Source organism: Bos javanicus, chromosome 23 (genome assembly GCF_032452875.1).
Source record: "Bos javanicus breed banteng chromosome 23, ARS-OSU_banteng_1.0, whole genome shotgun sequence".
Lineage (NCBI taxonomy): Eukaryota > Metazoa > Chordata > Mammalia > Artiodactyla > Bovidae > Bos > Bos javanicus.
In genome coordinates this window covers 52,034,858-52,043,922 of record NC_083890.1, presented here as the reverse complement: position 1 = coordinate 52,043,922, position 9,065 = coordinate 52,034,858, and the positions used below count along the sequence as shown (strand labels likewise).

Sequence of the window (9,065 nt, the reverse complement as noted above, 5' to 3'; positions counted from 1 at the left end):
CGGTCCGTCCCTCTGCTCCAGGCGACAGGGAGGAGCCCGGTGCCTTTGCTTCCCCAGAAATTGCCTGTGGAGGAAGCTCACCTGCTCAGGAGGACGTGCCCCGGAGGTCTTCAGACAGCCTCTCCTCTCCGCTCGTGTGCCCCGAGCAGAGGCCGGCAGAGAGGGCCGCCGGGCTGAGGCAGCAGCACTGGGGTGGTTGGGTCTCAGTGTCCTAAACAGGGCAGCAGGGCACAGGTCCGTGTCCCGGGTTTGGGGGCGGCAGGGTGATTGCAGGGGCTTAGCCGGTTCCCGCACAGGGTGGGCGGGTGGGAGATGGATGCCTGGCCTGGTAGAGCTGCAGGGGGCAGACTGCCCCCGAGGATGCTCGGAGCAGGACACGGGGGCCCAGGTGTGGGGCCCGCAGAGGGCAGGTTAGAAGGCTTCTGCCCTCGTCTGCAGGGGCAGCGGTGACAGAGGGCCACAGATCAGGGGGCCTAAGCGGGAGGCGTTAATTTTCTCAGCGTCCTGGGCCGGAAGCCCTGAAGCCAGGTATTTCCAGGGGCTGATTCCTCCCGAAGCTCCTCCACGTGGGTAGACGCCGCCTCCTCTCTGCGTGTTCACGACCTTGTCCTTTTGTCTGCCTCTGGGCCCAGGCGCCCCAGGGCTTTAGGGATCCCGGTCCTGTTGGATCAGGGCCTCCTCTGGGACCTCCCTGCGACTCTCTGACCTCTGTAGCGACCCCACCTCGCAGTCAGTCATCAAGGGTGAGGATTTTACAGGACGGAATTCATCCCGGAACAACTGTAAACCAAGTTCGAGGCTGAACAGAAGCTTGACTTCCTACAGCCTGCCGCCTGCCGCCCGCCGCCCGCCCGCCCGCCTCCAGGTTGGGGCCTAGCGGACAACCCTGGTGCGGCCGGGCTGTCCGTCCGCACCCGCCTGTCTGCATCCGCCCCTCGGTGACCAGGAGCCAGGTTCGTGCTCCTTCGGGAGCCCCGGCCCCTCCAGCCCACGCTCCAAGCTAGGACCCCGTAACTCCCTGGGGAGACGGGGAGGGGTGCACTCCTGAGGCTGGAGCATCACACAGGCCCTGCGTGGAGGAGCCCAGGTCCTGAGAGACCCGAGAAGAGGTCGGGGAAGGGGTCCTTTCCCGGGCTGAACTGGGGAAGAGCGGGAGTTACCCGCACAGTGTCATGAAGGTGGAACGCTAAGGAAAGCTGGGCCCAGGCAGGTCCACCGGGAGCTGGGAGGGCCAGCCCCCACCCCGGGCGCCCCCAGCTCCACACATTGAAGCAGGCAGTCGGCAAAGAGTGTGTGTGTGGGGGGTCACAGCCTCCAGGGCGGGGGCTCCCCGAAGGGTCTCTGGCCATCCGTGAGGGGCCCACGCGTGTCGTGCTGTGGGTCCAGGAAGTCCAGGGACACAGCCCAGACTGTGGGGACACCCCATTCTCATCGCACAGGAGTGGACCCCCAAAGGCTGGCAAAGGCAGGGGGCCCCTAGGGCTTCCTCCTGCCTGCTCCTGGGCCCAGGAAATCTGGCGCTGTGCCAGCCCCAAACCTCCCACCCCAGAGAGACAGCTCCCTGGGCTGAGAGCAGAGCAGGTTCCGACCCACCTTCCGGCCAGCTCCTCGCCCAGGTGTCGGCAGGAGCCCAGCCCTGGCATGGGGGTGCGGGTAGCTGGCCGCCCTTCTGGGGTCTGGCCCAGGCTCCCTTGTAAGGACCCAAACTCTGCTCCCTCATTTCCTCTGAGAACTGAAACACCCCCATGGGTTGGGGACAAGGGGGGACCCCTGGGAGGGAGCCAGCCAGTAGCCCCCCAGGACCGAGTCCTCCGCTGCCCATCTTTAACCCAAGCCCCGCGGGCCTCCCAGGACCAGAGCAGAGGCTGAGTCACTGAGGGGTTTAATTTGGAAAACAAGATCACAAAACCAAGAAAGAAACCACAACTCTATTAGCAATTACATGCCGTAGGAGGTCAGAGTCACAACTTTCATTTTTCTTCCCCAGATTCTGTGCTGGCATTAGAGGAACGTTTTCTAAATTCCCAGGGGAAGGGCCGGAGCTTTGTTCTGGGACTTTGCTCCCTGCGCTGGCGGAGCCCAGATGAAAACGTTAGATCAGATCTAAGCGCTGCGGCAAGCCAGGTTTTTTAGGACAAATTAGGGCGCAGGACCGCTCCCTGAGGACCGCAGGGCACAAGAGCCGGAAGCAGGCGGGCCCTGGTGGGAAGGAGCCGAAGACAGACACGAAACCTGCAAGGCCGCTCAGCTGGCGACCTGGGCCTGGGGATGGGGCCGGGACCCTCGGAGCCATGCCTCGGAGACCACCCCGGTCCTGGCCCCGGTTTAGAGCAGCCCCTGGCGCCCAGGCGGGAGCCCCGCACGCCCGGCTTTGTTGTCTTGCCCTCCCGCCGGCTGCTTCCGCGAGGCGCCTCTTCTCCGCCTTGTTTGATATTTTCAGATCCGGGCGGCGGGCGCAGGAGGATGCTTCAGGGTGTCTTGTTTGGTTTGGAAATATTTAAATGTCTGCTGCATTTCCTCCAAGAGGGGACGTGTCGGGGCGGTGGGAGAGCCCTGCCCTCTGGCCTCGGCCCTGCAGGGACCCTGCCTCCCTGCCCACCGCCCCCCACCCTCGATGCCATGGGGGAGAGGCGCCCCACGACCCATTTACAGGGAGGGACGGCTCCTCGCTGTCTTTACGCCAGCCTAGCTGACGACTGCTCACACTGCGGGCTCCTGGAAGCCTCTCCCACACGGTATGAAGCTCTGTGGGGAGATGCATGCTTTCCATAGGTCTAGACGCTAGGGGCCACCACGGAGGACCAGAGCCTCTGAGAAGGAACAGCATGTAACCAGGCAGCCTCTCCTGCTTTGTGATAGGTCATGAAGCCGTAAGTGGCCACCAGGATGTGGGTGGCCCTCTCGCCCTGCGTGAGCGCCCTCTCGCGTGGGGCCCCTGGGGCCTCGGTGACCGCCTCCTCAGCACAACCAGGCGCTCGCCTCCCCCACTCCTGAGATTGACACGAAGCCCCCCACCTCCACCCAGGCAGGGCTGGGCAGACGGGCAGACAGGGCAGAGGGTGTGAGGCTGATGAAGCGAGATGGGGTGGACCAGACTGAGGCCAGGGCTGGTGGTGAGGGAGGCCTGACCACGAGCACCCAGCCACCGCCCACTGCCTGCCTGAGCCCAGGCCTGCCTTTGGGGTGGGCTGGGGAAGCCCAGTGTGGTTTTCTCCTGCTCCATTTTCCGAGGTCTGCCTCCAAGGGGGAGCCGCTTTTCCCTCTGTGCTCCTCATCCCCCGCTCCCTGGTACAGAGGGTCCATGCTGGCAGTGGCTGGACGCCAGGTCCCTGGCCCGTCCCCCGGCATGCCGTGCCGAGTCCCTGCCAAGGTCCCTGCCGGAAGCTGCTGAGGGCTTTGCAGAAGCTCGTCTTCAGGGAAAGACACTGAGGAGAGACTTCTGAGTGCGGCTCATTTCCGCGCATGCCTCCCTCCCTGGCCAGCCCGCCCAGGGCCTAGGGCCTGGGAAAGCCACATCCACATGCCAGGAGTCGCCTTGCCAAATGGAGCATGGGCTGGGCCCTGGCCAAAGGGGATTGAGGGGATGACCGTGAGAGCCCCCCAGCCCGCACTGGTGGGGGAAACGCTGGGAAGGACTGGACTCCATCCCCCGCTGGGCAGCCTGCCAGCGCCGCTGGGCTGTGAGCCCCTGGGCCTGGGACCGCATGAGGGGTGGGCACGTCCAGCTCTGGCCACTGGAAGACCCCCAGCGCCCCTCCTCCCCACCACCCCCACCCCCGCCCCCTCCTGAGCCTGGTCACAGGCCCCCGGGGTCCACCCCCACACTTTCTCTCTTACTAAGTTTATCTCGGCAAGCGGCCCCGGCCTTCCTTTCTTTGTGTTTTCTCCTTATCTTGGAACACATCTGTTTCAATTTTTAGCTTTTTGGTTTGCCGTAGGTTTTAAATAATTGTTTTCTGTTTCTTGATGGACACATGCACATCACAGATGGAGGGGGAGGGTCCACTGTATCGTCTTGTAGCTCTGGGTTTTCTTACAAGAATCAGAGTAAATTTTCTGGGTCTTCGAGTGAAACACGTGTTCCTGTAGGTGCCATCAAGGGAGAGCTTACTGCCAGTTAGACGTGTTCTCAATGAACTCTGCCTACAGGAACAGTCCCTGTTTTGCTGGGATTTGTACAGTGAGAGGGTGAGGCTTCATGTCCACACAGAGGCCAAGGGAAGGCTCTGAACCAGCAGGACGAGGAAGGACCCCTCTCAGAGCTCCCCCAGGAGCGGGTGCTCCAGGTGTGAGCAGCACCTGACTCAGGATGTGTGGGAACCTCAGGGGACGGTGGCCACAGGGACTCTGCAGGGGACGGAACCCGGGGTCCCCGGCTGAGCGGACACGGACGCCCCGTCTCCACCCTGTCTCCGCGGCAGCCAGTCTGTTGTCACCCCACACCTGCCGGCTCCTGGGCAGGCCCACGGGGACTGGAGAGGAGGCCGCTCCGCAGCGGCCAGTCCTCCCGCTGCCCCCAGGACAGCACGGCCTCTGCCAGGCCAGGGCCTCAGGGCCGGGGAGGAGGAGCTCCTGAGCTGACAAAACAAGAGGGACACTGCTGCCTCCTTTCTCTGCTCCTCACTTTGCTGATCTAAAATGTTCACTGCTTCTGGGAGTCCCATGTGACTAAGAAAGATGCACACAGGTGAATTCTTAAGCCCATAACTTGAACCTCTTAAAAGCTATTGTTTCCATTTATCATATCAACATTTTTTAAAACATTAGTTGCAATTTGAAAAAAGAAAACAAATCAGGTGGAACCGCACTTTCAGGGATTTGAACAGCAGGCAGCGAACCAGCGAGAGAGGCTGGAGCGGCTCAGCAGAGCCCTGCCCAAGGCAGCCAGCGTGGGCTAGCCACAAATCCAGCATATTATGCAAAATCTCTTTCTTAAATATTGGCTCATAGTATTTTTTAAAACACTGTACCAGCTCAATAAAACACATCTGCTGTTAAATTCAAGTGACAGGCCATCTGTCTGCAAACTTTGGTACAGATTTTGCATCCACACCAAGGATGAACAGAAGAAACTGGTGATGAAGAGTGAGAACATATTTGAAGAAATACTCTTTGTAATATGGATGAGTCTTAGATCTCTGAACTGATGAAGAGGACATGAAATACGATGCATCCAAAGAAAAGGCGTGGGTGAAGCTCCTCGTTGTGCGTTGTTGCAGGAAACACCATCATCCCATGCATGTAACTTAGAACTCATCTTTACCAAGAGACGTACCAGCAACTTAGGAGCACGTGGATGGAGGGTGAATTTGAGGCAGTCTTGGACAAACAGTGGAGTCACGAAGACGACTCGGGCCAGGGCTCCTGGGGCCCACCAACTAGAAGGGCAGCTTTGAAGGGTTATTCAATTATTAAGAATAAGGAAAACATCCTGGAAGGAATTAAGCTGAGGCTCATATCATACGTGAATGTTACTAAGCAGTGTCGCAAGGAGACGGCCTTGATCATGAGTGGGGCTGGCTGTCCAGACACGGGGGCAGAGGGGCAGAGACTGTGGAGTTCGCGTATTCACAAGTCAAGTCCACTCAGGTGTTCGAGTCTACCTGTTCACGACTCCGTGAGCAGCGTAGACCCTGGGCTTGTGGAGACAGGGGGACTGCCTGTGGGGTCCCCACCTCACAGAGCATGTGGCCTGCTGGAAAGCGTGAAATAAACCCAGTGTCCAAAAGCCTGCAAAATTGTAAAAGAAATGCTGAGCGCGCATTGAGCAGCCCTTGGAAACTGCGCAGCGGCGGGTCCTGCCTGAAAACAAACGGGAAAAGGCAAGATCAGCAGCGGACGGGGAACTGCCTGCACCCCGTCCCCGGCCAGGACGCTCACCTGAGGCTGCTAGGGCGCAACAGCCCTCAGGGGAAGCCAAGCTGGAGGGGGGAGGACTGTGCGAATATGTAGATGCTGCCATTAAAAAGCGACTGTTGCCGGTCAGTCACTGTCTGTTTGCAACCCCACAGACTGTAGCCTGCCAGGCTGCTCTGTCCATGGGATTCTCCAGGCAAGAATCCTGGAGTAGGTGGCCATTTCCTCTTCCAGGGGATCTTCCCAACCCAGGGATCGAACCCACGTCTCCTGAATTGGAAGCAGATTCATTACCACTGAGCCACCAGATAATTATAAGCAATTATAAGCAATTACACGCTTGGAAAGAAGAAACTCATGACCTCAGGACAGGGTTAGGGTGCCCCAATCAGATCACACCAGGGAAGGTCATTGTTCACAGCCATGATCTTGGGGCAGCACCTGGGGCCACCCGCACCCTCATAAACCCGACAGGGACCAGATTTCTAACCTGTCCTGGAGACCGTCCTCCCCCAGATGCCCTCCAGGACGAGGAAGCCTCCACCTGCCCCAGACGGTTTATGAAGTACCTGCCTTCCACCCTAAGCTCATCATCTACTGTCACCGGAAACTAACTGCTGTTGAGACAGATGACAACCGTGCAGACTGTGAGAGGGGAGCCGAATAAAGGCTGGAGCAGGCAGGGAGTGCTGAGCAGCGTGAGGCGTCTGGGCGCCCTCGGTGACGCCAGGCCGGGGGGTCGAGGCGCAGAGCCCCCTTGGAATCCCCTTAGCCTGCCTCGCGCCTGGAGGTGAGGGTCTGGCCGTGTGAATTTCCTAAGCAGGGCTGGCTCAGCCCCCGCCTGGCCCTCCCGTTGCCAATCACAATACAGCTCCAGCGAAGCTGCCAGAAAAGGCGTCAGGGAGCGCCTCTCCGAGCTGCTTCTCCAACTCCAGTTCCAGGTCCGACTGCCGGAGCCACCGGACGGCCCCGGCCGAGCCCATCGCCCTGACAGCCACACGTCTGTCCACAAGGACGAGGACGAAGAGGTGGCGGGAGGCAGGAGGTGCGGCATCGAAGCCGCAGACTCAGGTGCCTTCACCCTTGTCTGTGGGAGGAGATGCAGTGAGCTGCGACCACGGGATCCAGCGGGCGGCTGCAGCCCAGCCCAGCCAGGCCCGAGTGGGCGCCCAGGGAGCTCAGCTGGGCCTGAGTCCCAGAGTCTCGTCTGCTGGCGCATCCTGAGCTTTTCAGGCCTTTTCTCATCAAATGCCAAGGGAGGGGTCAGGCAGTCTCTAGCTTCTTCCTGCTCTAAACCTCTAGGACTAGAAGACAAGAGCCTGTCTCAAGGGTTTTCAGAACAGTAAGAGCTCAGTTTCCAGGATAAAACAGGAGTGTGGCTGTAGCAGCCTCCTTTGACGCCAAGAATTGGCACGGCCCCCGGCCTGGCGCGGGATCGCCAGCACCTCGGCGGATGCAGGGGGCAGGAAGCCGGTCCTCCTCTCGCCAGGACGAAAGCGAGTCGTCACGTTGGTGTAGCAGCAGGTCTCTCTCTAGCAGTCACCACCCTCACATTGCGTGTGCTGCATCCCAGAGCAGATGTTACTGAAAGGTTGTTGTTGAATCACACGAATACACCGGGATTCTTGGCCCCCGGAGGAGAAGAATTCAATCCGGGGCCAGAGACGAGGCTTGATCGCTCGGAACTTTTGTGTAATAAAGTTTTATTAAAGTATAAAGGAGATAGAGAAAGCTTCTGACATAGGCATCAGAAGGGGGTAGAAAGAGTACCCGCTTGCTAGTGTTAACAATGAGGTTATATAATCCAAAGAATGTCTGGAGGTTGTAAAGACCTCCTCCGACCTACTCCCATAATTTACATTTTAAGATAACACTGTCCTCAGGCAAGATACATCCTTGTAAAGACCAGGTATACTCCCATAATTAACATTTTAAAATAACAGAAGGTTGAATCCAAAGACTGTCCTTAGGCAGGATACATTATTGATATATAATCCTAAGGAATGTGGAGAAAGAAAAAAAGTTTGTCCTTTTTTCCTCCTTGAGAATTCCAGACCCCTCTCTCCTTGGGGACCCCTAGACTCCCTATCAACCTGCCTAGGAAATGACTCTCTCATTACGTAGCATTTTCTTTTATCTTCCCAGCTACTCTTCAGGTAGATTTGTAAGGAAATGAGGCTCAGAGTGGGCAAGTAACTTGCCCGAGGACACAGAGCTGTGACCCCACACTCGGTGGTGTGGCTGGAGTCACACCAAGTCTCTGAGCTGCGGAACCTGTCTCCTCCCCATCCTGAGACCCAGGCGGCTGTCAGGTGGCTCCCAGGACCGATGGAAGTGCAGGGAACAGCAGCGCCTTGACCATGGCCCTCGGGCGGGGAGGGATGGCACGGCGGGGGGGGGGGGGTGGGGGGGGTGGGGAGCCACGCGGGCAGGGTCTGCTCAAACCAGGTCGCCAGGGCTGGGCCAGGATGACGGGACGCTGGGGGTTGCCGCCCACAGGGGTGAACAGAAGAGGCTGCGTGCGGATGCTGGCTGCACAGAGAGAGGCCATGACTCAAATTCCTGCCCTGGTGGTTCCCCCCACCTCCCAGCTGCAGAGCCAAGCCCGCCAGTGTGATCCCCACCATGGGAGGAGCCCGGAGCCCTGGAGGATGGACCACCCAGTGGAAGCCTAATTAGGATCAGGCTTCTCCACCAGGAGGGCCCGGTGCTCCGCTACGAGATAGTCTCTGCCGCGAAACGCCTTCCAGCCCCGCCTCCAGCATCAGCCGCACCAACCTCAGGAGCAGGGGCAGGCGGTCCGGGGGTGCCCAGCCCACGGCACTGCGGGACGCCCATATGCCTGCCCCCACGGGACCTGGTCCTCCTCCTTCCAGGCCCAGCTTCCCCACCGCCCCCCACCTGCACCCCTACCCCTCACCCCCGGCCCCTGTCACTGTCCACCCCACTGCCAGGACCTCAGGCAGTGAGGAGCTCAGGCCCCATGGCGAACTCTGCATCCCCCCAGATGTGGCGTCAGCAGCTGGTTTGACAGCCCCTGACCTGTCCATGGCCACAGAGTGGCTGAGTGTGGAACTGGGCTTCCAGGCTAGGCCAGGGGCCCCTCCTTGCTGGGGAATCAATGTGAGCGCATGACAAGCCCACCGAGGGAAGGGACTGCCCAACAGCAAGGACAGGCCCGCTCGTGGCCCTGAGCTTCTCTGAAATCC

At 59.7% G+C, this 9,065-nt stretch overlaps 1 long non-coding RNA gene across 1 annotated transcript; it reads left to right on the top strand.

The window, feature by feature from the left end:
- Positions 1-6: 6 nt before the first annotated feature.
- Positions 7-7,574, top strand: LOC133236813 (uncharacterized). Its single transcript, XR_009733053.1, has 2 exons — positions 7-953; positions 1,988-7,574. It is a non-coding gene; the product is annotated as an uncharacterized LOC133236813 (long non-coding RNA).
- Positions 7,575-9,065: the final 1,491 nt, after the last annotated feature.